The sequence below is a fragment of the Herpailurus yagouaroundi genome, unplaced genomic scaffold (assembly GCF_014898765.1).
Source record: "Herpailurus yagouaroundi ecotype Mexico unplaced genomic scaffold, PumYag 159, whole genome shotgun sequence".
Lineage (NCBI taxonomy): Eukaryota > Metazoa > Chordata > Mammalia > Carnivora > Felidae > Herpailurus > Herpailurus yagouaroundi.
In genome coordinates this window covers 13,739,093-13,766,920 of record NW_024412400.1, presented here as the reverse complement: position 1 = coordinate 13,766,920, position 27,828 = coordinate 13,739,093, and the positions used below count along the sequence as shown (strand labels likewise).

Genomic DNA, 27,828 nt, shown 5'->3' with positions numbered 1-27,828 from the left:
CTCCCCCCCCCCCCCCGTCTCTGCCTCTCCCCTGCTCATGCTGTCTTTGTCTCTCTCAAAATAAATAAAAAAAACTTTAAAAAAAAAGAATCTTACTTTAAAAAAAATGAGGTTATTGGATTTACCAATGGATTCAAATTTACCATGGATCAACTTCTTCAACAGCAATAGACCTAATATTGAAATGTGAACAGCAGCCGTGCAAATGCTTACTCTTGATAAGATCAGGGAGAGAATGTGAGTGACTCAAAATAAGTCCTTCCCTATAGTTGAAAATGTGCCTCATGGTGTATATCCTTGTTCATGGGCAAGTGTTGCTATCATAGAAGTGAAGGACAGCACACTTAGAAAGAGTAGTATGATTTACTCAGTCTAATATGGGGTTAAAAATCCATCCTACTCAATAAAAATCCTCTTTTTTATGAATTAACCTTTTTTAAACACTGTCTCATTGCACCTGTACTTATACTTTTCTAGATATTCATATAAACTTCCCTGGGCTTTTTGACTTTGGAAGAACAGTGCTATTTTGAAGGTCATAATAATATGTATCCTTGTGTTTTCTGTGGCTTCACCCCTTTAAGTATATACAGAGCAATACATTGGAAATGTTTCTTTAAACAAGAAAGAACATAGAAAACCCACCAGTTCAGCAATGCCTAGGGTGTTTTGTATTTCATAGAATGTGACCATTTGGCTGTTAAAGAGTAAGAGAAATATCCAATCCATATCCATTAGAACAACCCAATGAACTGCATTTCCAAGGGCTTGACTTGGTCCAGTTAAATGAGAGACAAGGCAGCTCTCCATCAGATGAGCCAGTTAAGACCACGGCTTTTATTCCATGTGGTGGGAAATTTCATTGGGGAGAGAACAGGTTTATCATTCCAGCACTTTTAAACTATGCTGTTTGGAATTGTAGTTCCATAAAATGGAACCAAATAGTTTTATGGTGGAAGTCCTTTAGGAAACCCTATGGGATACAATGTACCGCTAGAGATTCATAGGGCTCATTAGCGTGTTAAGGGCTCTACCAGTCCTGCAGGAGATGGATGACATTGGGAAGCTGCTTGCTGGTCCTTGGCTGTCCACTGTAGTGCACTTTATAAGGCTAAAAAGAAGTAGCACTTTGTTAACCTAATATGTTACTTTACCCCCAGACTTTGAGACGTGGAAAATTCCCCAAGAAGATAAGATCAAAGTTAAAGAATGTTTTACCTTTTTAAAATACCCTTTCTCTGCTTACAGATGAAAAACTGTATTATTTCTGACTTTGACTGTGATCTTATATATTCTAAACTTGAATTTTTTTAAGGCTTTTGAGGAACTGGCAGTGGCATGCAAAATAAAATATTGTCCCTCCAAATGTTTTGAGAAGGGCCAAAATGTCTCCATTTAACTGGGTCACCTCTGAGATAGGATCATTAATCTACAGCCTTACTTACGCAACACCCAGTGGGAACTCCAGTTATATTAAGGGGTGTTGCGGAAATAGTAAAAAGAAAATTAGTTTTTGTTTGCTTCCATTTATAGGATGAATCCATGCTACTTAGCAAGAACACTTCTTGAAATAATAGAGTATGGCAACTCTCAAAAGATGATGGATCCTGGGACTAGTACAGGGTTTCTCGACCTCAGCACTATTGACATTTTAGGACAGACAGGCCCTTTGTTGTGTTGGGGCTGTCGTGTGCGTGGTGGGGTATTCGGCAACATCCCTTGCTACAGTCTACTCAATGCCAGCAGCATTCCCCATCCCCTTTCTGGTAGTGGCTATCACAGATGTCTTTAGGCATGGCCAAATATCCCCTTGGAGGCAAACTCATCCCCAGTTGAGAAGCACTGGCTGACGGCCTTGCTCCGGGCCCCTCTGTTAGGTTAATACCTGGTTGCTTTTTTATTTCTACAGGCTTTATGAGCTGGGCCTTAAATCCTCCTAGCACCTGATTGATTCATCTGGAAGTGAACTCCAAATACAACGTGTGAGTTGTATTTGAGCAGGAAGCTCATGTTCTTGCCACATTGTTTTAAAAATAAATTCATATTTGGGGACGCCTGAATGGCTCAGTCAGTTTAGCGTCTAGCTCTTGATATCGGCTCAGGTCATGATCTCACGGTTCCTGGGTTTGAGCCCCACATTGGGCTGTGTACTGACAGTGCGGATCCTGCTTGGGATTCTCTCTTTCCCCCTCTCTCTCTCTCTCTCTTGCTCTCTGCCCCTCCCTTGCTCATGCTCACTCTCTCTTTCTCAAGATAAACTTAAAATATTTTTAAAATAAGTTCATATTTGGTGGAGACCTTTCTCATTCTTATAAAATGTATATTGTGTATAAGGCCTCAGTTTCTGCTCTTCCTAGGGAAGAGCTTGAAATAAGAACGATTTAGATACCATCACCTCTAATATAGGAATTAAATTATAGGAAAATGCCTTCTAGAATTTTAGATGGATAAGACCAATGGGATGAAATATGAAAAGCATTTTTGAGAAGCGTCTGAATTCTTTGTTTAAATATGTGATTTTATAAGTAAATATTTATTTGGGTGAAAAGAAACAAATAGAATTCACTTTTTTCAAAAAGCTAATTCTTGGTCAGACTAAGGAAAACTGGTCTCTAAGCACACAAGGAGTAGTGACAAATAAGATATTTTTAACACTGAACTTTTCACCCCAGATTCTTGGGCCCGCATCTTTATTTTAACTGAAAGGGATTCAGATATTTTAAAAAAATAAATAAAAAATGTGGACCAGCAGGAACAAGTTATAAAGTTAATGTTGTGAATCTCTGAACTTGGAGAGATCATGTGTATGTTCCTGAATTGCTTGCAAGGCACTCCTTCAATGTAATTTTTAAAAATTTATCAAGTTGCTGTTATATTAATAATGACATATTAATATAGTATTTAAATATCGACATATTAATATAGTATTTAAATTACCTTTGTTCATATTTTGACATTTTACTCTTTTCCTCTCCTGGTTATTTCCACCTTTCAACTTTATCTCATATTATTCAGATCAGCACACGAAGAGAATGGAACTATTCACAAATAACTGCACTGGGCAAGCATTGTTTTTTCACATAAACATGTGCTTGTGCACACAGAAGATAAAGAAAAACAGAAAGAAGGGAAGGGAGAGAGAATCTCCTTTAAGGAGTTGCTAAAAGTATTTGCAACTGCAGGTATGGCTTTTAGTACAATCTTTTTACAGCTCAGTCTATGAGAACATAGTAAAAAAAAAAAAAAGGAAATGAGAATACTAAGCTTTAAGGGGAAAAGTTGCAAGAAACCAAAGTCTACTGCCCTTAATGAAGCCAGACATTGGAATGATGTGTGGTGAGAAACTCTTGGTTTTCTGCAAACTTGGGTGGTAGGAGCACGGAAACTCTTTCTTCCTTTTGCAGGAGAAGCTGTACAATGCCAAGCATAGCCGGTCTCTGGGTAGGAGGCATACAAAGTGTGGGCACATGGCACCCATCACTTGGGATTTGATTCCTCTTCTGAATCATCAGGTCTGGCCCAAGGGCGATACAGTGAAGAGTCACAGGTCTTGAGAAGCAGACCCATATTTTAGCATTCCTTCACTCTGAGACCTCGGGCATCTCTCTTTGTTGACTCGATGTTGTGTAAAATGCTGTGGGAAGTACGAAGATGCTCAGCTCATAGTTCCTGTTCTTTAGGAGCTTTTAATCCATTAAACCCTCTGGTATAAAAAGTCAACAAAGAGCCATCTCTTCTTGAAAGCTGTGTTCAGGTGAATATTTATTCCTCTTTGCATTTAGAGCTTTCGGTCTTCCTAATGTTCAGGCAGAGAACAAAGAATGATGAAAAGCATTATTCTAATGCATATCTTTAATTCATTTATTTTGTGCACCTGCTTCCTAGTTAGGGAGGAAATTATTAATGACAGGATTACAATTTGTAAACCTTTTCTTAGGTTTTAGTGTATTATTTTGAAATGATCTGAGAAAATTATGTTCAATATATTAAAATGATCTGTTGAATATATATTCAGCATATTGAAATCTCTTCTCCTCTACTAAACTATTAACTTATCAAGGGCAGAGTATATGCCGTATTCATATTTGGAACCATAGTGTCCTCACATATGGTAGGAAATTAGCAAAGGCTGAACTGAACAGGGCTTAAGAAATGTGATGTGTGATCCTAAGATCAGGAGAATGCATGATGATAACTGCTTGTGATTTTAAAATGTCAGGTTAAATAAGTTTATAAAAAGTCACATCCCCATTGTCTAAGAGGTGACCATGGTGGCTCTTAGGAGATTATCTAAGAAGTTAGCTTTCTAGGATTGCAAAGGAATAAGTATTATTTTTCCCTTGAACAGTTCTTTTTGTGCCTGGAGAGAATAGGGTTGGCTTGCCCACTCATCTTTGATTCTGGCATGCAAGAGAATATCCATATATACAGAGGACCTCAGTGTTCTTATTTATTTGTTTGTTTGTTTTTAACAGCTCTTATCTCCAAAAGGTTAGGAGTTGGAAAAACTCCAGTAAGAATTACATACCTAGTCACCATGCTGGCCCGAGTCTTCGGGTCCCCTTGCCTGGTCTTCTCTTAAGAAATCATATCCTGAGCTGGTTTCCAACCCCAGTTGCTAACAACATGTCAGGTAAATAATATGTGAGGCAACATATGCATTTCTTATGTGCCATGGAAGGCTTGCTCTGAGTAAATAAGAAAGCATTCGGAGGATAGTGAGAGGTTATGAAGGATTGTTTCCATCAAGCTTTCCAGCCCATCTGGTCTGTAACAGATTTCACCCAAGCAATTTCTTTTGTCACCAGGAATTGTTCTTCCCCACCCCTGGGTGGGAGGAATCGTGAGAGTAAAATGTGATTTCTACCAGTAGGTTCGGAAAATGCTGACAAATGGCAGGAAATTCAAGGAGACGGAATCAAAAACGCGATTACTCTTTAAGCGTTGCATTGTATTGCTTAAAAACTTTCTTCCGTTTGTGCCTCTTCGGATGAAGCAGACTGTAAAAGATTTCACTTGACTGAATTCTGCAATTTCTCACATTTTGAATTCTCCATTTCACCTCCTTAATACTATGTATGTTTGTGTAGGTGGTTAATTAATATATTTAAGTGCAATGAAGCCACATGTAGCTTAACTCAACTAAATAATTGAACTTTGTTTATAATAAGGATATTTTTCTAAAGCAGGGGCCAGCAATTTTGTCTCCAAAGGGTCAAGTAGGAAATATTTTTGGTTGTGTGCATCTCTCTTGTCTCATATACATGATAATACGAAAACGAACAGACATGGTGTGTTTCAATAAACCTTTACTTACAAAAACCGGTAGCAGCAGGCTGAATGTGGCCCACAGGCCTGCACTTGACTGACCCTTGTCCAACAAAATGCGCAGTGGGAAGGAAGCCAACTGTCTAGACAGCACCCAGCAATCTTTGTGTAAACACGTTTATAAGCAAGTTCAGCTTAAAGAAATATTTAAATTCCTTGAGCACTGGATCTTTTTTGTTCCCCCAGGCCACATATGAATCAATTGTCATTACCAAATAAGAAAATAATGTCTTTGTCACCATGAAACACTGCCCCCCCCCCCCGATCCCCCTTAGCATCTCTCTCTTTTGCTCAGCTGCTTGGTGATAAACCTTACTGGTGAGAAGGGCCAGAGATTGACTGCCAGAATGACTTAGCATCCTCAAACCCCTGCCTTGCAGCTCTTGAGAAGGCTTCCAAGCTCAGCTGGCCGCCTGGGCTGGCGCTCTGTTACTGTGGGTTAGGGTGGGTATCACATTTCTAATGGATTAGCTGACTACTGGGAATGCGGAAAGGGTTTTGAAGTCTCTTAACTTCTAAATGCAGCACATAAATGGAGTTCTATGAATATTTAATTTGAGTGCAAGACCTGAAGTTCTTTGCAATTAGTTTAACTGTTGCTTTCAAGAGGGAGAGAGGGAGAGAGGGAGGGAGGAATGGAGGGGGAGAGACAGAGAGAGAGGGACGGAGGGAGGGAGGGAGGGAGGGAATATCCTTAGCGTTTTAGGATTCACAGTGCCCTCTTTGTTTCCTTTAGTTTGGAACTTTGTATGAGCTGGGTCATGACCACTTTTGTAAGACGTTCAGACTCCATTCCTTTATTGGGTACATCTAGTGCATGTCTTCTCTCGGCTGTTAGGAAATAGCTGGAGTTTTCAAGTACGATATCTCTTACATCTTCCATTAGCAATCATCTTGGTGGATCTCAGCACAACCCAGGGAGTCAGGCTTGCTTATTGCCTGGCAGCGTCTGCTACAGATTTCAGCTGCTTACCTTTCCAATGAGATGAGCAGCTTATTAGAAGACCAGTCTGGCTTGAAAATCCAGTTGATTTCCTTGTGCCCTTTGATACAGAAATGCTAGAAAAATGTGCCGGTAGGTAGCAGGCTCTCAAAAAATGCTTGACCAAATCAATTCCAAGGTCTTAATCTTAGTTCTTTCTCTAACAGTATATTCTTAAGTAAGACTAAATCTTTCTGAGTGTCTCCTTATTTATGGCACACGAGAATTTCATAAGGTGATTTTAGGTTCCTTATGGCTCTTAATTTGGATACTTCTCTGGGCTCACCAATTTGCTAGGTACCAAAATGCTTGTAAATTATTATAACTCACTGACCTCTAGAAAGTATATCATTAATTAGGAAAGAAACAGAAACACATAAAATAGCTAGGGAAAATAAAATGCATTATATAATCAAGAATGACTAATTTTGTTTTCAGAAGAGATTTATTCACTGTGAATGAATGTGGGAAGAGCTGATGGAAAAAGGAGAATCCAAGGCGGGGGGTGTGGGTCACTCATAGAGAAATCAGGCTGTTAAAAAAAAGGGAAAGGAGAAATTTCCAGGAGAGTCATTAAGATACAGAAACCAGGAAAGAAAATGGTGTCTACCAAGGAAGACTTTTTTTTTAACGTTTATTTATTTTTGGGACAGAGAGAGACAGAGCATTAATGGGGGAGGAGCAGAGAGAGAGGGAGACACAGAATCGGAAACAGGCTCCAGGCTCTGAGCCATCAGCCCAGAGCCTGACGCGGGGCTCGAACTCACGGACCGCGAGATCATGACCTGAGCTGAAGTCAGACGCTTAACCGACTGCGCCACCCAGGCGCCCCCTCAATTCTTTATAAATTAAAGTTTCCTATATTTTCACAAAGTCTTGGCCTGGCTTTACTGATCTATCATGCCAGTTGGCTTTCTTTCTCATTTCAATCTCATTTCGAGCGTACATTTTTTTCTCTTGTCTGTCTGCTAATGTCTGTCTAGCTCCATTATTAGTCTTAGGAATAAATGTTATAATGTATTCAACAAATGATGTCTTAACAATTTTCTGCAATTTGTACCATCACCATCTGCTATCTTATGGTGGTAGATTCTGGAAAATATTGTGGGTTGCCATTTGTGGGAGAGTTTTTATGGATCAAACCAAAGCTGTACTTCTCTTTCATAATGTACTCGCCACACAACAGGACAACATAAGATCTTCCGTGGCAACATCTGTAGAGAAATAAATCCTTTCGTGTGTGGAAACATCTGTTTCCCGTGTATCTCTAAATGGTTAGGGCATGTATTTCCCAGTATCTTTGTTTGTTTACCACAAATAAATCCACTTTTCAAAGGACAGTTGAAGATACGTGAATATACCATTTATATCTGCACTCCCCATACACTTTAAACATGAATAGATACTAAAGGCACTTTGCCTCCATGACTTATTCCAAGTTTTGACCATTTGCGGCACTTTGATAGGAGTTTGATGTCAATAAAATGCACATTTCACCTCTTTACTATTTTTATTTTAAATTATTTTATTTCAGGGCGCCTGGGTGGCTCAGTCGGGTCGGTTAAGCCTCCCAACTCTTGATTTCGGCCCAGGTTGTCATCTTGTAGTTTGTGACCTCGAGCCCTGCATCGGGCTCTGTGCTGATAAGAGAGCCTGCTTGGGATTCATTCTGTCTCCTCCTCCCTCTCCCTGCCTCTCTCTCTCCCCCTCTCTGCACCTACCCTGCTTGCTCTCTATCTCCCTCTCAATAAATAAAGAAATAAAAATAAACTTATAAAAATTAATAATTTTATTTCACTTAACTTTTTATTTACTTACGTTTGGTTGTACAAGCAATCATAATCGCAATGACTAGATCCTCATGTGTACCTTCATCTCCAACTTGGTCCAGGTCCCCAGACATCATCAGTATCAGTTATCACTTTGGTGTGTATGCTTTCAAGACCTTTCGCTAAGAATTTATGTAGATGCAGATATATAGGCATATACACATTCATAAGTGTTTTTCTAATATATACATATATTATGTGTGTATATATAGTGCTTTTAACAATTAATATATCAGTAAATACAGATTTATATGATTCCCTTTAAAAGTACTGCATAGTAGGGGCGCCTGGGTGGCTCAGTCAGTTAAACATCTGACTTCAGCTCAGGTCATGATCTCACAGTTCGTGGGTTTGAGCCCTGTGTCAGGATGTGTGCTGATGGCTTGGAGCTTGGAGCCTGTTTCAGATTCTGTGTCTCCCTCCCTCTCTACACCTCCCTGCTTGTACTATGTCTCTCTCTCTCTCAAAATAAATAACGTGTGTGCGTGTGCACATACACACACACACTGCATAGTATTCCATCGTATTTTTTTAATGTTTGTTTACTTTTTGGAGGCAGGGAGAGAGAGAGAGAGAGAGAGAGAGCGAGCATGTGCACGAGGGTCCACATGTGCAAGGGAACGGCAGAGAGAGGGGGACAGAGGATCTGAAGTGGGCTCTGTGCTGACGACAATGAGCCTGATGTGGGGCTTGAACTCACAAACTGGGAGATCTTGACCTGAGCTGAAGTTGGTTGCTCCAACCTACTGAGCCACCCAGGCACCCCTCCATAGTATGTTTAATGGAGACCTCTGACAGAGAGTGACAGAACTCCTCTATCTGTGGCTTAAACCATATAGACATCTGCTATTTCACTTAGAAGAAAACTAAAGGTAGGTATTCCTAGGGTTGCATTAAAAGGTCGGCAATATTATCCAGGGGCACAGGTTCTTTTATCTTTCTTTAAAAAAATTTTTTTTTAAATAATTATTTTTGAGAGAGACAGAGTTTGACTGGGGGAGAGGCAGAGAGAGGAGACACAGGATCTGAAGTAGGCTCCAGGCTCCAAGCTGTGAGCACAGAGCCCACTGTGGGGCTTGAACTCAAGAGCTGTGAGATCTTGACCTGAGCCAAAGTTGGCACTCAATCGACTGAGCCACCCAGGCTCCCCTTTTTATCTTTCTTAACCATCCTTGCACATCAGCCTCGTTCCTTATACATTTTGTCTACTTCTGTCTAGGCATCTGTTCATATAAAAGAGTAAGAGGGCTAGGACAAAATAGCTTTCCTTTTTATCAGAGGCCTTGTACCCTCAGCAAATGTCCCACCACATCTTGGCCACCAACACTGGGTCACGTCCGCACCAGCTGCAAAAGGAGGATGGGAACATGAGTGTCCAGCAAAGGGGAGCCGGATGGTTATCACAGCTTAGATTTTTAATGATCTCTCGTTCAGGCTTCACATATCACTGCAAATATAACTGTTCTGGTTATAAGGAAGAAGAAAGGGACGGCTGATGGATGGGCAGCTAACACAGTCTGCTGTAGAATGTAATTATTTAATTTTCCACGTTCATTAACATTTAGATGATATCTAATCTTTGCTATTAAAAATAGTTCTGCAGTCAAAATTATTGTACATGCTTCCTGTTCATTTGTGGGTTTGTTTCTCTTATGGAAATATAATGGAAAGAAATTGATGCCATAGAATATGAAATATTTTAATTTAAACTGCCAAACCGTTCTCTGAAATGGATGTAACATTTTAAACTCCTCCCAGCAATGTACGGCAATATCTGTTTCACATACCAAACTAGACTTACTAAGTGATGAGTGTCCAAGTCCCCTTCCTTGTTCTTAGTGACTCCCAGTAGGTGAGGGTGGGCCAAAATTCATTTCTGTGTAGGTATTTTCTCGTTTGTCCAATATGTGGGAGTCAATGATTCGTTTCTGTATTTCTGTCAGGAAGAATTGCTCTGTGCAGAGCTGTAGATTTGGTGTTTCCTTGGGAGGTGAATTCAGGAGACTTCCACGTCCTCATCTCAGACCAGAACTCAAAAAGAATTTTCAGTCATGGAGGCTGAGTGCTAGCAGCCAACTCTTAAGGATTGTTCTTACTTTGGATGCAGAGAGGCCAATTCTTCAACTTTTTATTTTCTTAAAGTTTTGTGTTTACACACAAAATTTAGTTCTTTAATCCATGAGGTTTTGGGGGTGTATGTGTATTTAATGGCAAAGTATAATCCTATTTTAATTGTTTTTCACAACAATATAGACAATTGTCTTTAGACTAGTTGTTCAATACTAAATTATTTTCTCCAGGATTTGAAATACCATCTGTGTCATAATCTCGATTATTATGCACACATAGGCTTTTTCAAGTTCCTCTGTTCCTATATAATCTATTTACCTACTTTTGTGCCTATATCATATAATTTTTTTTAATTTTTTTTTTAATGTTTAAGAGAGACAGAGCATGAATATTTAACCATAATATATGACATTTCTTTTAGTGTTATAATAGATATCACTATTAGACAAAGTACGTTTCCTATGAATTGTAATTTGTTGAGAGTTTTCACTGATCAAAATGCTACATATTTTTCTTATTCAGCTATTGATGTAATGCTAATAACAAACAACGGCAATAACAAAGACTAACTAACAATCATTGAGTTCTTTATGCCGGATGCTGTTCCAGGTGCTATACATTCTTTCATTCATTTCCTGAACAACCATTTACTTGTGGAGAAATTGTGACACAAAAGGAACAGAACAGAAGGAGTATAGCTGGATTAATTTGTTTACAGGTACTTTAGTAATTTTGAATTCATGTTTGTAAGTGAGTTAGATTTCAGCTGCCTATCCAACCAACCTGTGTAATACTCTGGGTAGTTTTCTTTTTTCTTCTATCTTGTTGGATTATGTATATCTATGAATATAATCATATGTGTGTGAGATAGATGATATGTTTATTAAAAGTGTGACACCTGGGGTCTCGGGGCTCAGTCGGTTAAGTGTCTGACTTCGGCTCAGGTTATTATCTCACCATTTGTGGGTTTGAGTCCTGCATCGGGCTCTGTGCTGACAACTCAGAGCCTGGAGCATGCTTCGGATTCTGTGTCTCCCTCTCTCTCTCCCTCGAAATTAAATAAACATTAAAAAAAATTTTTAAAAAAAGTGTGACAACCCACCCCTAAATCTATTTGGATCTAGTGACACTTTAAAAAAATTTTTTTTTTCAACGTTTATTTATTTTTGCGACAGAGAGAGACAGAGCATGAACAGGGGAGGGGCAGAGAGAGAGGGAGACACAGAATCGGAAACAGGCTCCAGGCTCTGAGCCATCAGCCCAGAGCCTGACGCGGGGCTCGAACTCACGGACCGCGAGATCGTGACCTGGCTGAAGTCGGACGCTGAACCGACTGTGCCACCCAGGCGCCCCTAGTGACACTTTTAAAGGTAGAGATTATCTTTCTTCCATTTTCTTTTGTGAGCCAATAATAGTAGACATAATATATAATACCTATTTCCCAATAATATATGGACTTAAACATAACTTTTCTTTCCTTCCTTTTCTTACCTTTCTTTTATTTCCATTCAAATCATTCTCCATTTCTTGCTAGTTACTTGCTCCCTTCTCCACCACCTGCCAGTGCCAGTGTTGGTTTCTTTGTGCTTTTTTTTTTTTTTTTTTTTTGTCAAGTTGATTTCTTTTACCTTCTTTCTGTTTTTGAAAGATCTTAATTTCACATGTGTATTTTTCCTTCTGTATTTTACTGAGCTTTATAGAAACTGACTTCCAGTTTCATTAAATTCTAGTTTTTGTTTTTTTTTTTTTAATTTTTTTTTTCAACGTTTATTTATTTTTGGGACAGAGAGAGACAGAGCATGAATGGGGGAGGAGCAGAGAGAGAGGGAGACACAGAATCGGAAACAGGCTCCAGGCTCTGAGCCATCAGCCCAGAGCCTGACGCGGGGCTGGAACTCACGGACCGTGAGATCGTGACCTGGCTGAAGTCGGACGCTTAACCGACTGCGCCACCCAGGCGCCCCTAAATTCTAGTTTTTATTGGGTGTGTGAGTCATAATTTTCATTAAGTCTTTCATTCTATTTTATTTAATTTTACTTCATTGATTTTTGGAGGAGAGGAGGGAGATGTTTTTGTGTTAATTTCCACTTTCTTTCCATTGTGACCCCTGAGAATGATTTATAAGATCTCTTCTTTTTGGTATTTTAAGACATACTCTATTTTAGTCAATGAATTATACGACTTATAAGAAAATCTATATTCTAGTTTTAGGGGCCAAGTATTATAGATGTGTGTGTGTGTGTATATGTGTTTTTTAGTCTGGTTTCTTATTATATTTAAATTCTCTATAGCATCACAATTTTTTTGATCTATTTGATCTGTCAGGTACTTAAAAAGACAAGTTAAATTTTGAAATGCTAGCTGTACATTTGTCTACTTTTCCTTGCACTGTCTTTTTGCTTTTAAAAATTCATTTTAGTTATATTGTATGCTTGAGGTTTTTAAGGTTTCATCTTTGGGGTGAATTTTTCCCTGATATATATGAAATATCCGTTTTTCCCCTTTTATTGGTTTTAACCTTGAATTCCCTCTCTGCATTGATTCCCAGGGTGTACATTCTTCTATTTTTTGAATTTTAAGTATCATTCTAGCTGCTGACTTTTCAAAAATATTTAATGACTTATAGAGGGTTTCCCCTTTTAAGAAATTATGGCAAAATACACATAACATTTACTATATTATCCATAAGTGTACAGTTCAGGGGTATTAAATATGTTCATATTATTGCGATTAGCTTATTTCTTCTAGTGTGTTGTCAAGGTACATTTGTATCGCAGGATATGTCAGACTTCCCTTACTTTTTAAGGCCAAATAATATTTCGTTGTATGTATAAACCACATTTTACTTATTCATTCATCTGTCAATAGATACTTGGCTGTTTCCACATTTTAGCTATTCTGAGTAATGCAGGATGAATGTGCACATATTTCTTTGAGATTGTGTTTTCAGTGATTTTGAGTATGTACCCAAATGTGGAATTGCTGCATCATTTGGTGATTCTATTTTTAATTTTCTGAGGAACCACCATACTGTTTTCCATAGCACTATACCATTTTACATTCCCAACAACAGTGTAGAAGTGTTTTAATTTCTTTTTTTATTAAAAATTTTTTTTAATGTTTTATTTACTTTTGAGAGAGAGAGGGAGAGGGAGAGAGAGAGAAAAAGCACGGGAGGGAGACACAGAATCTGAACACAGGCTCCAGGCTCTGAGCTAGCTGTCAGCACATTGCCTGACATGGGGCTCAAACCCACAAACCGCAACATCATGACCTGAGCTGAAGTTGGACGCTTAACCGACTGAGCCACCCAGGCACCCTGTTTTAATTTCTTTATATCCTCATCAGCAATTATTTTCTGTTTGTTTTGTTGCTTTTTTTAATTCATTTTTAATTTTTTTTTTACATTTATCTATTTTTGGGAGACAACACAAGTCGGGGAGAGGCAGAGAGAGAGGGAGACACAGAATCCAAAGCAGGCTCCAGGCTCTGAGCTATCAGCACAGAGCCCAATGTGGGGCACGAACTCATGAACTTCAAGATCATGACCTGAGCTGAAGTCAGACACGTAACCGACTGAGCCACCCAGGTGCCCGAGTGTGTGTGTGTGTGTGTGTGTGTGTGTGTGTGTGTGTGTGTTTTAATAGCAGTCATAATGTGTATGAAATAGTATCTTCTCATAGTTTTAATTTGCATTTCAGTTGGGAGGTCATTTTGGTTCTTGAGATTTCCTAGGAGTCCTTTGGCAAATGCAGCATTTGCTTCCTGGCACCTGCTTTAGAGATAATAGGCAAGTCTTCTTGCTGAGAAGGGTACACTTCATCTTATTTCCAAGGGCAATGGGAGACGAGGGAAGACACTAAAAAGGGTAATGGGACAAGAACCAATGCCTCGGGAAGGGGCCCTTCCACTCTTTCAGTGCCATCAGACACTAGGTTCCCCTTTGCCTTTTTTTCGAAGCAAGCATCCACCCTCTTCAAATACAGTTTCCTTCCTTCATTCAATAAATATTCAGTAAGAGCCCATTATGTTGTAGACACTGTTTTAGGAGGTAGTGAACAACATTGATAAAGTCCATGGCTTCGTGGAGCTTATATTCTAGTGAAGGGAAATAGATAATAAATAAAGAGAAAAAGTAAATATATAATACACCTGTTGGAGATCAGTGCTTTGAAGAAAATGAAAAGATAGTATTTGCTCTCCATTTCTATCTAGCAAATTACCACTAACCTAACAACTTGAAATAGGACAAATTTATCTCACAGTTTCCTTTGGTCAGGAATCCAGCATGGCATACCTAGCTTTTCTGCTTGGGATCTCACATGGTTGAATCAAGATGGCTTCCAGGGCTGCTACCACGTCTAAGTTGTGGGGTTTTCTTATAAGCCCATTAAGATGATTGGATGAATTTAGCTCCTTGGATTTATAGGACTAAGATCCCTTTTTAAATCTAATGTCTAACAATAGGCTGTCCTTAGCTCCTAGAAGCCACCCAGCTTGTCCTGCCACGTGGTCCTGTTCACAAGATGGCAGTTGTTCCCTCAATATCAGCAACATCAGCAGGATCAGCAGGTCCTCCTGCTGTGAAGCTCTGACTTTATCTATCTGGGACCTGTGGACCCAGATTTAAAGGACTCGCGTGATTAGGTCAAGTCTACCCAGATAATCTTCCTTTGGTAAAATCAACTGTGCCATATAACATTACCTAATTAGGGATAAAAAAAAAAAATCCATTTTCACAGTTCTGGGAACTATGCAAGGCATGTGAACCAGGAGATCTTGAAAACCATCTTAGAATTCTGCCTACCACATAGGATGAGGGAGGGGATAAACATTCCAGGAGAGGGATGAGCATGGTGCCATTTTATATAGGATGGTTGGGGTAGCATCTCTGGCAAGTGACATTTAAACGCACCTATGAGATTTGGTGGGCGGGGGTGGGGGCGGGGTGGGGAGAAGTTCTTTCCAGGATGAAGGAATAACAGGTACCAAGTCTCTGGGGAATGAGCATGCCGGGTGTGTGTTAGTGACAGCAGGGAGGCACAGAAGCAGGGTGATTAAGGGGTTGAATGGGAAGAAAGATGAGTGGTGGACGTTCGGGTCCAGGTAGGGCCTTAAAAGCCATAACAACAGCTGTGGTGATTACCCCCAAACTGTTGTTTCTTTGTGTAAAATCATAAGTTAAAATGAAGAATTAAAAAAAAAAAACAAAACAATACCTATGAAGTTGAAATGCATTTAGAAAAACATATGTGAACACCAAACCTGAGTGCTGGTTGCCGGTGGATCGGAATGATGGAGCTCAGAGTTGTTGTTGGAAGTACAGATCAAGTAGGCGCGGGCGGTGAGGAAGTACACAAGCTCAGTGTTTCAAAAGTATTCACAAAAATTGTCTATGTTCCTGTGTGAAGCTTCTAGAGGGAATAAAATTGTCTGGAGATTTACACAATAATATTCACATTAGTGATATTTTCGGTGAGACTAAAATATATGCCACTTAATTTAAAGACTTTTATTTTTAACTTAAGTGTGAAGGACTTGCCTAATCTTAACCATGATGTGCTGAAGATATAATATTACATCTATATATATTAATTTATGGATTTTATCCTACAAAGTTGGGACTCCCAATGTGACAGGAAATGTGATGTTAGCTTCTTTAATTGAGCCACAGGATTCCTTTTATGCCTACAAAACCCAATCTGCTGTATTTATGCAGGCATCCCAAAGACGAAGAAAAAAAAAAGTGAAATCTCCAAAGTCCATTTAGCAAATCAAGGCTTTTGCCTGAAAGGGTTACTGAGGTGTAAGTTGCAAACCTTTTTGCAGCATTGGCAGTTTCTGACTGTGGAAACACAGATAATCCCCATGCATCTTTCCTAGTCACCACGGCAACTTTAAAAGTAAGGTGCTGGATTTCCAGGTGTTTCTCAGACACTTACCTGGATGTGTCAGAGCTGCTTCAAGATCTGACAACTCCTCTTTTTCTTAGAGCTTCTTTTCTGCTAAACCCCTCCTTGCCGACAGAGACCCCATCTGCTACGTGCTTAGTGACAGGCATCACTGAAACTCCTCTTTCGATTCTATTCCAACATTTAGACAATAGCTAATTTCTTTCTGAAGCAGCTTGCCACCACTAAAGCTCCTCATTCAAGCTCCCATTTTCCCTCCTATTAGTATCTGCAACCTCCAGGCGGGTATTCTAGACTTTCATTGACTTGCCTTCCATTGGCCTTTGCTGTGCTTGCAGAGGGAATGACCTTTAGGCCAGATACCTTCCTCATTGTGTCAGTAGACATTATAGGGATTGCCAATGAGAACGGATTAGTGAGAGGTCAGAGCATTAGAAAACAATGGCTCCTCGACAGGCTTCTCAAGAGTCTTGGTTGTTTCACAGACAGCAGCTTGTTCCCTCACACAGTGTGTCCTCAAAGGGAAACAGGACATTCAAGGGCCCTTTCCCATAAATTGTCTTTTATGTCTCTTTCTCTCATTTATTTCAAGTATTTTGGGGTTTTTGTTTTGTTTTGTTTTTGGGGGGGGGGGAGCGGGAGAGAGGAACCCTTTTGGTTACTTCTGCTTCTGAGATTTATCCACTGAGTAGAGGGCAATGTAGCAAAGATGAGGAAGAACATGTGTTTGGGGGTTGGAAATGTCTATGTTTTGAAACTTAGTTTTCACCATTTACTTGTTCCGGCCCCAGAGTCCTCAGTGATGACTTCACACATCGCTGTTGTGGAGATGAATTAAATAATGTGCACAAAGTTCTGGGCAATGATGAGTGTTGTCTCTGGATCTCTCTCTCGTTCACTCTCTGTATATGTATGTGGTATTTGTAACACACACATACACACGCACAAATTAAACTGTGTTTCTCTGAAAGGTTACTTGAACCTTTCCCTGATAATCTTATCTAAAAAAAAAAAAAAAAAAATTAGGGGCTCCTGCGTGGCTCGGCCAGTTAAGTGTCTGCCTTCGGCTCAGGTCATGATCTCACAGTTCGTGGGTTCAAGCCCCGCATCAGGCTGTGTGCTGACAGCTCAGAGCCTGGAACCTGCTCCAGATTCTGTGTCTCCCTTGGTCTCTGCCCCTTCCCCACTTGTGCTGTCTCTCTTCTCTGTGTCAAAATAAATAAATAACATTAAAAAATTTTTTTAAGTGTTTATTTTTTTGAGAGAGAGAGAGAGAGAGAGAGAGAGAGAGAGAGAGAGCGAGCACACGCAGAAAGGGGCAGAAAGAGTGCATGCTCAAGAGAGAATCCTAAGCAGGCCCCTTGCTACCAGTGCAGAGCCCGATGTGGGGCTTGATCTCACAACTTTGAGACCATGGCCTGAGCCAAAATCAAGTGTCAGATGCTTATCCTACTGAGCCACTGAGGTACCCCTCCCTGATACTCTTCTAAGAAGCTACTCATTCCTCCCTTATTCTAGGAAGCTACATAGACTACTGAGCACACACTTGCTAGATTATGTCTAAAGGAAGAGAAGAGATGAAGAAAACTGCTCTGATGCTCTAGGCGAATCCTACCTATTTTATAATCACAAAAAGAGAGGTCTATCTGCACATATACAATGTATTATGTGTTTTCACATATATAGGATTTTACATGTATACACCTGAATCCTTTAAGCACATTTCTCATATTTGTGAATGTTACCACTAGAGTGAATTGGATTAGTGGCAGCATTGGAGAAAAAGAAACAGAAACTTAGAAAGTTCTTTGTTTAGGATTACAGAGTGAGATATGGTTGCAGAACACTTGTAAAAAGATAATTATCCTCCATTAGTGACATTTCCTTAAAGGTGAATTTGCTAGTTCGTATTAACTAACCAGCATTCTCTTCTGTCCCTGCATTAATCTCAAGCTACCATAGCAAAATGTCATAGACAGGGTGACTTAAAACAAAAGGAATTTATTTCCAACAGTCTCACAGACTGAGAAGTCCAAGATCAAGGTGCGGGCCAATTCACTTCCCTGGGGAGGCTGCTCTTTGTGGCTTTTAAATGGCTGCCTTACAGTTTCCTTACATGATGGAGAGAGTAAGAGGAAGTAAGCTCTCTGGTGTCGCTTCTAAGGATTACAATACCATCATGAGGGCCCACCTCATGATCTCATCTATCTAATCACCTCCCAGAGGCCTCATCTCCAAAAACTACCACGTTGGAGATGAGGGCCTCAAAAATTTGAATTTGGGAAGTGGGGATAATGCAATCCATAATAGTCCCATACTTGAAAATAGACGTTTCCCTATATGTGACCTCAGGTCTTTCTTCGTAGCCTTCTGATTCTTTTTATTTACTTATTTATTTTTTTACTTGGTGCCTTGGGAATACCGTCTTTTAAAATAATTTCAGCTATTTTGCTTTTGTCTTGGAGCATGGTCAAAAATATGCTTTGCTAGCCTGTAATTCTCTAACTCTATATTTAGAGCCATTCATCTTTGTTTCTGTTGGATAATTCCAACTGGATATTCTGTAGGTATATGGAACAAAATACTGATATGTTAATTTTTCTACCCAAACACATTTTTCTTTTTCCCCATCAGTCTCATCAATGTGCAGATTCATCATCTTGGTGAGCTTTTCCTCCCTTGGAATTTCAAAATTGATTGTTTTCTATAATCATATAAAGAAATACATAAATTGATTCAACGCCTTTCCTTTCAGTGTTTAATGTAATAGCATTTTGGTAGTTGTTTGGGAAAGTACAAAGGTTTAAAAAAAAATTCACAGTCTAGAACAGGGTTCAGTAAAGTATGTCAAGCCATATCCAGCTCACTGTTTATCTTTGCAAATGAAATTTTATTGTGACTTAGTTATACCCATTGTTTTACATACTATCTATGGCTGCTTTTACCCTACCCAGAGTTTTCTAATTGCTACTAAAATTTCATGGCCCACAAATCTAAAATATGTACGATTTGTCCCTTTACCAGAGAAAGTTTGCCAACCCCTGATTTAAAAGACTGAAATGTGTGTGTGTGCATGTGGGTGTGTGTCTGTGTGTGAGAGATAGTGTAGGCTATAAATATATACATAAACACATATTCTAACACTTTTATTATATTTGTGTTTTTTTAATTTTTAATGTTTCTTTTTTTGAGAGAGAGAGATTGAGCGTGTGTGTGCAAGGGGGGAAGGGCAGAGAGAGGTCGACACAGAATCTGAAGCAGGCTCCACACTCTGAGCTGTCAACATAGAGCCCAACATGGGGCTCAAACTCACAAACCGTGAAAACTTTGAAATTTAGATACACCTGCCTCCCACAGATAAACATAAGTTCCAAAGTGATGTGATAACAAGGATGAGGGAGCAATTATCTGCTCAAGGACTACACATTAGGTAAGACTTCACAGAGTACCTCAAATTTCAGTAGAACGTTTGAAAGTGATTTTGATAACAAGAGCTGAGCAGGGGCAGTTCTTTCAATAATTATTTATTGAGTATCTGTTGATACATTCAAATGGATGGAAAGTTTACTCAGGGTGACAGTCTGTCACTTCCTTGTGCTTTCTGCAGGACCTGGCATGATGCCTTGCCTACATTAACAATAAATACCTGTGATTTAATTAGCTGATGAAATAGTGCGTAACAAATACCTGTAACATCCTATAGTATAAACTAACAATGTTAAGGAGACATAACTTCTGGCAGTATTTTTTGGAGAGGATGCATTGGAGGGGTATTGTAAATGAAATTGTGTGCTTGGTAGGACAATTCTTGAGTAATGATTACCATTAAAATAATAATAATAAAACAAACAAAAAACAAACCAAGATTCATTTGTGACTCTAGCCTTCTCTGAGTCCTTGTCCAGTTTTGTTTTGTTGTTTTTCAATCTGTGTTGATTTTCATGGAGTGCATTGTTTGCTTTGGAATGAAAACTCCCATCATCTGTGTCCCTTGAAGTAGGTACTCAGTAAAAGGTACTATATTAGAATGAGCTTGATGCCAAGGGCAGACTATTCCTGGTCCTTTGCCATACTTTGCAGCATGGAAGCAGTAATCTTAGAGAATTTTCCACTAATAAGCCATTCCTTACATCTTCGGCCGATGGGAATTAATTTTTTAGATACTGGGCTTAATTGAATTAGCTCATCACCTAAAGCTTATACCAATAGCTTTGGCGAAAGCCGTAAGCTTTTTGCTGCCTCAACTCAGTTCACTTGCATGGTTTTAGTTACTGATAGACTTCTAAGTCTCCACCCTAGAATTTTCTGGTGAACTCTAGACCCATGGTTCTCTACGCTGTAGACACATAGATATCTCAACATCATTATGTTCAAAATTGAATTTATGATCTTTGAGCATGATCTTTGACCCTACTTCCCTAGGATGATCACCTTAGTTTGCTCCCTGAGTATCATCTGTATCATCTCTCACCTGGGAATCACCTGTGATTCTTCACACCTTTCCCCCACTGCTCATCTCAAAAAGTCCTAATTACAGCCTCTACTAAGTATATCTCATGTCCACCTTGATTCAGGCCACTGTCGCCTGTTGTCTGCACCTGCTGAATGCCCTTCCTAATCCAGCCCCACCCTTTGGTCTGACTCTACCCCCATCCATTTTCCATAGACCCCAGACAATTTGCTTTTAAATGCAAATCCAATCATTCACCCACCTTAGTAAGATATTTCACTAGTTACCCTTTGTTCTTGGGTCAAAAGTTAAACTCCTAAGAGTGCCTAGGTGGCTCAGTCGGTTGAGCATGTGGCTCTTGATTTCGGCTCAGGTCCTGATGGTTCATGAGTTCAAGCCTTGCAATGGGCTCCTTGCAGACTGCGCAAAGTCTGCTTGGGATTCTGTCTGTCTTTCTCCCTCTCTGTCACGCCTCTGTTGCTGCTTTCTCTCTCTTTTTCTCTCTCTCTCAAAATAAACAAAATAAATTTTAAAAAGTTAAAATTAAACTCTTAAAATCCTTCTGGACTTGTGCCTTCCCTCTCTCTCATCTTTTTTTTTTTTTTTTCTCTCTCCTTTTCCAGTTCCTGGAGCCTTTCCCCAGAACAGCCTCAGGGCATGCTGCTCTTTCTCTTAACTCCTGACCCACTGAACTTCCCACATTAACCCTGCTCTTTCTTGCTTTAAACCTTCACATAGTCAGTGCCATTGTTTCACTACCTCCATCTTTTCATCTGAACAGTCCTATCTTTCAGATACTATTTTATTTTTTTAAGGTTTTTTTTTTGTTGTTGTTGTTGTTGTTGTTTTTATATTTCAGAGACAGAGACAGAGACAGAGACAGAGACAGGGGAGAGGCAGAGAGACAGAATCTGAAGCGGCTCCAGGCTCTGAGCCGACAGCAGAGAGCCCGACGTGGGGCTGGAACTCAGGAACTGTGAGATCATGACCTGAGCCGAAGTCGAACGCTTCATCAACTGACCCACCCAGGTGTCCCCAGAAGCTATTTTCAATATCACTTCTTACAGTTCACACCCAGCAGTACACACACCTTCTCTTACATCCTCTTCTGTTGCCACATTATTGTTGGGACCCCTGTGGTATATTTTCTTCGTTTTCACTGCCCACTTCCTCCATTAACACAGTCCTATCACTGTTTGCATGTTTATGCAAATATTTGTCTCCCTTGCTAATTATTCATTTCTAGTGATTCCGTTCTCATGGTTGTAGTCCCAGCCTCTACACAATACTTGGCCCATTGTAGGCCTTCATTAAGCAAGTGTTTAATGAGTGAATGGATGGAGGATTCATGTGGAGCATCTGTAGGGTGCTAGACGTGGTAGAGATAAGATGATTAGCTTCTGTCCCAGCGTCACTCATGCTCTAGCATTGAAATTCCTCTTAAAACAGATGAACTTGCTTACCTCTTGACATGTAAGCTATTAAAAGACTTGTAAGAATCGTTTTCCATTTATCTTATTGTCATTTGTATAGGCTAATTTCGTTTTGGGGAATCAGCCCATTCCAGTCGCAGTCACTGTGGGGCCGTGGGACTGTCCCCCAGGGATGTTCTTTGTGACTTTAACTTCCGGCACACGCAGGCAGAAGTAATACTGCTGTTGGGCTCATTGAATGTGCACTGAGCCAGGAATCAGTTGTAAAGTGACTTTTAGTGTGGAGAAGAAAAATAAGTATTGGAATCAATTATTCAGTTATGAAGAAATTAGCCTTTGCTGGGTTGATTTTTCTATTTTGTTTTGTTTTGTTTCGTTTCATTTTGTTTTGATCTCACTGTGTTACGGAACCTGGTCTGGATCACTGGGCAGAAGAACCAAGCAGCACTCGGAGATCTCTGAAGGCAGGAGGCTTATTTCACACCGGCGGGCTCAGAGATCACTCTCCTGAGGTCTGAGTCCTTAGTGCAAGCATGGGGACACTTTCTAGTCTGTTACTTCTGCATTAGTGGTAATTTGGCGCGCAGCAAGCAGGGTAGGAAGAAGAACCCAGAAAGGCAGTCTTCAGGTGGGGACTGGAATCTCCCTATCAGTCCTGTCAGCTATCTTATAATTTTTCCCTATCGTTCCCCCCTTCGGTACCCCTTTAAACAGATCTAGGCTGTATTAGAGGGCATCATCTTCATTTATTATGGGCTGGTTCTTTCAGTTCCCTGACTTTGGTTGTGACTATTCCTGACTGGTTTACACAGTAACAGCATTCTTCTCCGAGGAAGATGCAGGTTCCCCCCTTCTCGGCAGTGAGGAGGTAGAGTGCCCCTCTGTTCTGGAGGGCAACTCCTACCAGGAAGCTCAGTCCCACAGAAGAGCCGGTGCCTCCTAGGCCAGTCCCTATCCCCGTGGCTATTTCTGCCCCTGGGAGGATGGGTAGCAACACTGCTAGTTTAGCCTGGGCCTTAGGGCTGAAGGTTTACAAATGGGCCCAGATTAGAGGCAACCAATACCAAGAAAACATCCTACACATAAGAGGAAGGTGAGTGTGAACAGGAACCTCTCAGTTTCCCCAGCTATTTGGGGCAGCCTCTGCCAATCCGATGGCAAGGAGTTAAGTTATCAGATGGGCAGTTCCTCAAGCTTCTGCCTTGTGTAGAGTAGCCAGCTTCTGGGGTGTAGCTGGAGCAGGGCTGAAGATCCTAAGAATCTAGGACTCTCCGGAAGGTCGATCGGAGTGGGTTCGTCGCACTTGGGTCAGTCTTCCAAGTCTGGGGCTCCTCAGGATTGGCCCTCTTGACTCTGGAGTGGTGGTCCCATGGAGTGATGTCTGTGACCTTGAGGGCATCAGGGGTGGGCAGAATAATGGTATGAGGCCCAGTCCGCTGTGTTTTGAGAGGGTCTTGTTTCCAGTCTGACCCAGACTGAGTCTCCTGGTGAGAAGGGGTGTATGGGGATGCTAAAGAGAATGGGGCCCTCTCTATTGTTGTGACTCAGTTAGGATGGCCCCTAAAGCTTGAGGTTGTTCTCTTATTCCCTTATCTCCTATCTGGTGTAGGTTCCCTGGGAGACTCCCTAGACATGGAGGGGGCCTCCCATATATTAGTTTAAAAGGGGAGAAAGCTTGAGTTCCTCGTGTGCAACGGACACACAGGAGGGCCAGGGGCATCGGGTCTGGCCATGGGAGGTTTGTTACCTGACATAACTTGGCTAAGATTCCCTTGAGGGTGCGATTCATCTGCTCTATTTTCCCTGAACTTTGAGGCTGGTAAGCAGTGTGAAGCTTAATAGCGTTTTTTGAGGAGGGCCTCTAATGCAGTTTTTCCTAGATGGACACATTGATGGTATTCGCCGACTAGTGCCACTGGGACAAAGATGCGCCCGTCTAGCAGTTTCCACCAGACTTCTTTGGTCTGGGTGGCCCCCTCAATTTTAGCCCATTTATTTTCTTTTTTAGTATATTTTGGTAGAGGGGTCTCCATTAGGGGTGTCAGGGCTATAGTTAGGGAGGGGACATGGTCTGCCTCCCAATCGGCTGCTACTTACCCGCGACGCGAATTCCTGGTGCTTTAGGGTTGTCTCCTTTTTGGCGTCCTTTGCAGTGTAGAACTGCAACTTTTTTGGGGGGACCAGATGGCCTCGAGGAGTTTTAGTATTTTTTCCTTATTTTTTATGGCTTTTCCTTCTGCAGTGAGGAGACCTCTGTCCTTGTATATTGCCCCATGTAGGTACGCAGTGGCAAAGGCATACTAGGAGTCCGTGTAGGTGTTGCCTCGCTTGTCTCTGCTAATGCTGAGGGCTCGGATTAAGGCACGTAATTCAACCCATTGTGCTGACCATCCCACAGGTAGGACATTGGCCTCTAGGACTTCATCTGTGGTTGTCACTGCATATCCCGCCTTTTGAACGCCCTCTGTAATGAAACTGCTACCATCACTGAACAAGGTGTGGTCTGGGTTCTATGGGGCCTGGTCATGCAGATCTGGGTGGCTTACGAATACTTCATTGGTTACCTCAGAACAGTCATGATCTGGTTTCCCTTTCTCAGAAGGCAGGAAAGTTGTAGGGTTCAGCGTCTACACTGTTTCAAGAGTAACCTGTGGATTCTCACAGAGGAGCCCCTGGTGTTGAGCTAGCCGAGAGTTGAGCTAGCTAGAGAGGAAGCAGTGTCTTTGAGTGTTCATGAGAGACATGACAGCGTGAGGGCCGTTGACATTTAGTTCTTGTCCCAGGGTGAGTTCACTTGCCTCCTTAAAGAGCAGAACTGTGGCCGCTAGTGCCCTAAGGCACAGGGGCCATCCTGCCACCACTGGGTCCAGCCTCTTTGACAGGTATGCTACTGGCCATTGCCAAGGGTCAGCTGTCTGTGTGAGAACCCCGAGGGCGACCTTTTACTTCTCATGCAGAAAGAGATTAGAAGGCTTTTCTATATACAGCAGGCCAAGGGCTGTGCCTGCCTCAAGGCAGCCTTTATCTCTAAGAAGACTGCTTCAGCCTCCTCTGTCTAGACAAGAGGTTCTTGACAGGGCCCTACCAAGAGATTACAGAGGGGTCTTGCTATTGCTGAGAATCCAGGAATCCAGATTTGGCAGAATCCCGCAGCCCCCAGGAATCTTCGTAGCCCCCTATTTCTTTGGGGCTGGGGTAGGGAGGTGATGACCTTCTTTCTCTCTGGCCCTCGTGCTCTTTTTCCTTGGGTGAGGAGGAAGCCTAAGTATTAGACTTGATGTTGGCAGATCTGTGCCTTTCTCCATGAGATGCGACACCCTGAGTCCGGCAGGAGTTGGAGGAGGGCCTTGTGCCCTCTGTACAATTCTCTCGGATGTTGCTGGCAAGGAGGAGGTCATCCACATACTGGAGAAGGGTGCTGTGTGTGGCCTCCCTTGGAAAGCCAGTGAGTTCTGTGGCCAGTCCCTCCCCAAATATGGTACGCCAGTTTTTAAACCCCTGTGGGAGGTGTGTCCAAGTCACTTGCATCTGACGCCCTGTATCTGGTTTGGTCCATTCAAAGGCAGACAAGGGTTGGCTCTTGAGGGCCAAACGGAGGCAGAAGAAGGCATCCTTTAAGTCTAGGCAGGTAAGCCAGCTGGCAGAGCCTAGGATCTGGCTAAGGAGGGTGTATGGGTTTGGGCCCACCGGGTGCAAGGAGACAGTCACTTTGTTGATAGCTCATAGGTCTTGAACTGGTTGGTACCCTCCTCCCGGCTTCTTGACTGGCAAGAGCAGGGTGTTCCAGGGTGATTGGCATTCAACCAGAATGCCAGCTTCTTGGATGCCTGCCCTTGCTTCTTGTGGGAGGGGGTATTGCTGTTGTCTCTGCGGTTGAGCCCCTGGGATTAAGTCTACAATGACAGGGGCCCGGTTGTGGGCAAGTCTGGGGTGGGAGGGGGGCATTGTGCTTGGCCCATACGGTGGAGAAGGCAGTCCTGAATTCAGGTGGGCCACTCAGTTGGGCCGGGGTGCAGAATAGCCACCATTCTTCCTCTCTTGGTGTAGTGATTGCCATTATAAGGGGGCCTGATTCTTATTGTCTTGAATCCAATCGGAGGCGGGTGCGTCCCCTTGGCTCAAAGGTTATTTGGGCCCCCAGCTTTGAGTGTATATCCCACACCAGGAGAGAGATGGGGCTCCCAGATATGTAGAGGAACTCATACTGTATGGTGTGGCCCCCCAAGTTCACATTGACAGGTTCGGCAGAAGGGTTGTTGCATTGCCCATTTCTCTGTGGTCCCGAGGATGGTTGTGGTCTTCTCGCTAAAGGGGTGCATGGGGGGGAAGGTGACCACAGAATGTTCAGCCCCAGTGTCGACCATAGAAGTCATAGTTTGGCCCCCTACTTTCATTTTGACCGTGGGCTCATGGGGGCCAAGAAGAAGTGGTCCCGGTCCCCCTCAATCTGAATCTTTTTCTGCTAGGCCCCTGAGGTCTTTTCCGCAGAGTTCTTTTGCATATTGACTGGGTTTCTGGGACTTTCCCTGATTGGGACATTCATTCTTCCAATCCCCTTTCTCCTTGCAGTAGGTGCATTGATCCCTTGCTAAGGAGGTTCTGGGCTCCCCCCCCCCTTTTTTTGGCTGGAGCTCCTCTGTCCTTTTGTCATCTTCTTCCTTCAGAGCAGTGGTGAGGAGGCTGACCTTTTTTCTCATCTTTTTCTCAGCTTCCCTCTCGGTAGTGACCTCCCTGTTCATGTAGACCTTGTTAGCAACCTCAATTAACGGGGTGATGAAACCCTCAAATTTTTGGAGCTTCCTTCTGATATCTGGGGGTCTTGGGCCACAAAAGAGGTGTTTACCGTCTGTTGGCTTTCTTGTGCCTCGGGATCAAATGGGGTATAAATGCGGTAAGCCTCGCATAGCCTCTCATGATAATGCCCAGCGGATTCCCCTTGCTGCTGGGTGATTGAGGATACCTTGGTCATATTCATGGGCTTTTTAGCCCCTGCTCGGATCCACCAGAGGAGAGCCTCTTGGTACCGGTGGATGTGGACTTGTTGTCTGTAGTGAAGTCCTATGTAGGACATTCTGAAAGAGGGACTCCATTAAGTCTATTGTTGCCTGTGGTTTTTCAGAATATGATGGTGTGTTATGTTTCTAATCGAGGAGATGAGTAGTGGAGAAGGGCTGGTAATATATCTGCCAAGTCCAGAGGTGGTGGGGAGACTGAAGGTGGTGAGTATTGGAACGAGGGTGGGGTGGGGGGTTGGTGTTGATGGTCTCTGGGGGGCATATGGCAGGGGCAAGATTGGTTCTTCCTTTGGATCACTGGCGAGAATTTGTGGAGGTTGGGACTTCTGTTGACCTTCCTTGGGCCACTTTGTTGAGGCAAATAAGACCCTAGCCTGTCCCTGTTCATTGCACGTAAGTCACAACCAAGGGGGAGAGGTTTGGGCAATCCCTAACCAAGAGTCCATATATGGGAACTGATCAGGGTGACCTGGGTCTCTGCTGACATAATGCCTGACACAGTGGAACATGGGACATCTAAGGTTCCCTCCAGGGGCCATCCTACACCAAAAGTGAGCCATTCCAAATCACATAGCGTCCTTAACTTGTGGGGGTCATCTTAATTCCATAGTGTCCCGAAAACTCCTTTTTTGAAGTTCTTGATCATAGTTTTGAGAACTGTGGGTTTGCTTTGTCTGACCCCATAATGTTCCCCTGAGATGGAGTCTCAAAGACAGAGGGGTAGGGATGCCCCCTCTAATGAGGGGACAGTCAGATGCCTGTCTGGGCATGTCCCAAAAGAACTTAGGTGACACTTAGCCGTAGCGGT

At 41.9% G+C, this 27,828-nt stretch overlaps 1 protein-coding gene across 10 annotated transcripts in view; it reads left to right on the top strand.

The window, feature by feature from the left end:
- The window catches only part of RBMS3 (RNA binding motif single stranded interacting protein 3), a 1,359,438-nt gene that overhangs the window by 499,075 nt on the left and 832,535 nt on the right, over nt 1–27,828 (top strand). The gene's annotated exons all lie outside the window — the stretch shown is intronic.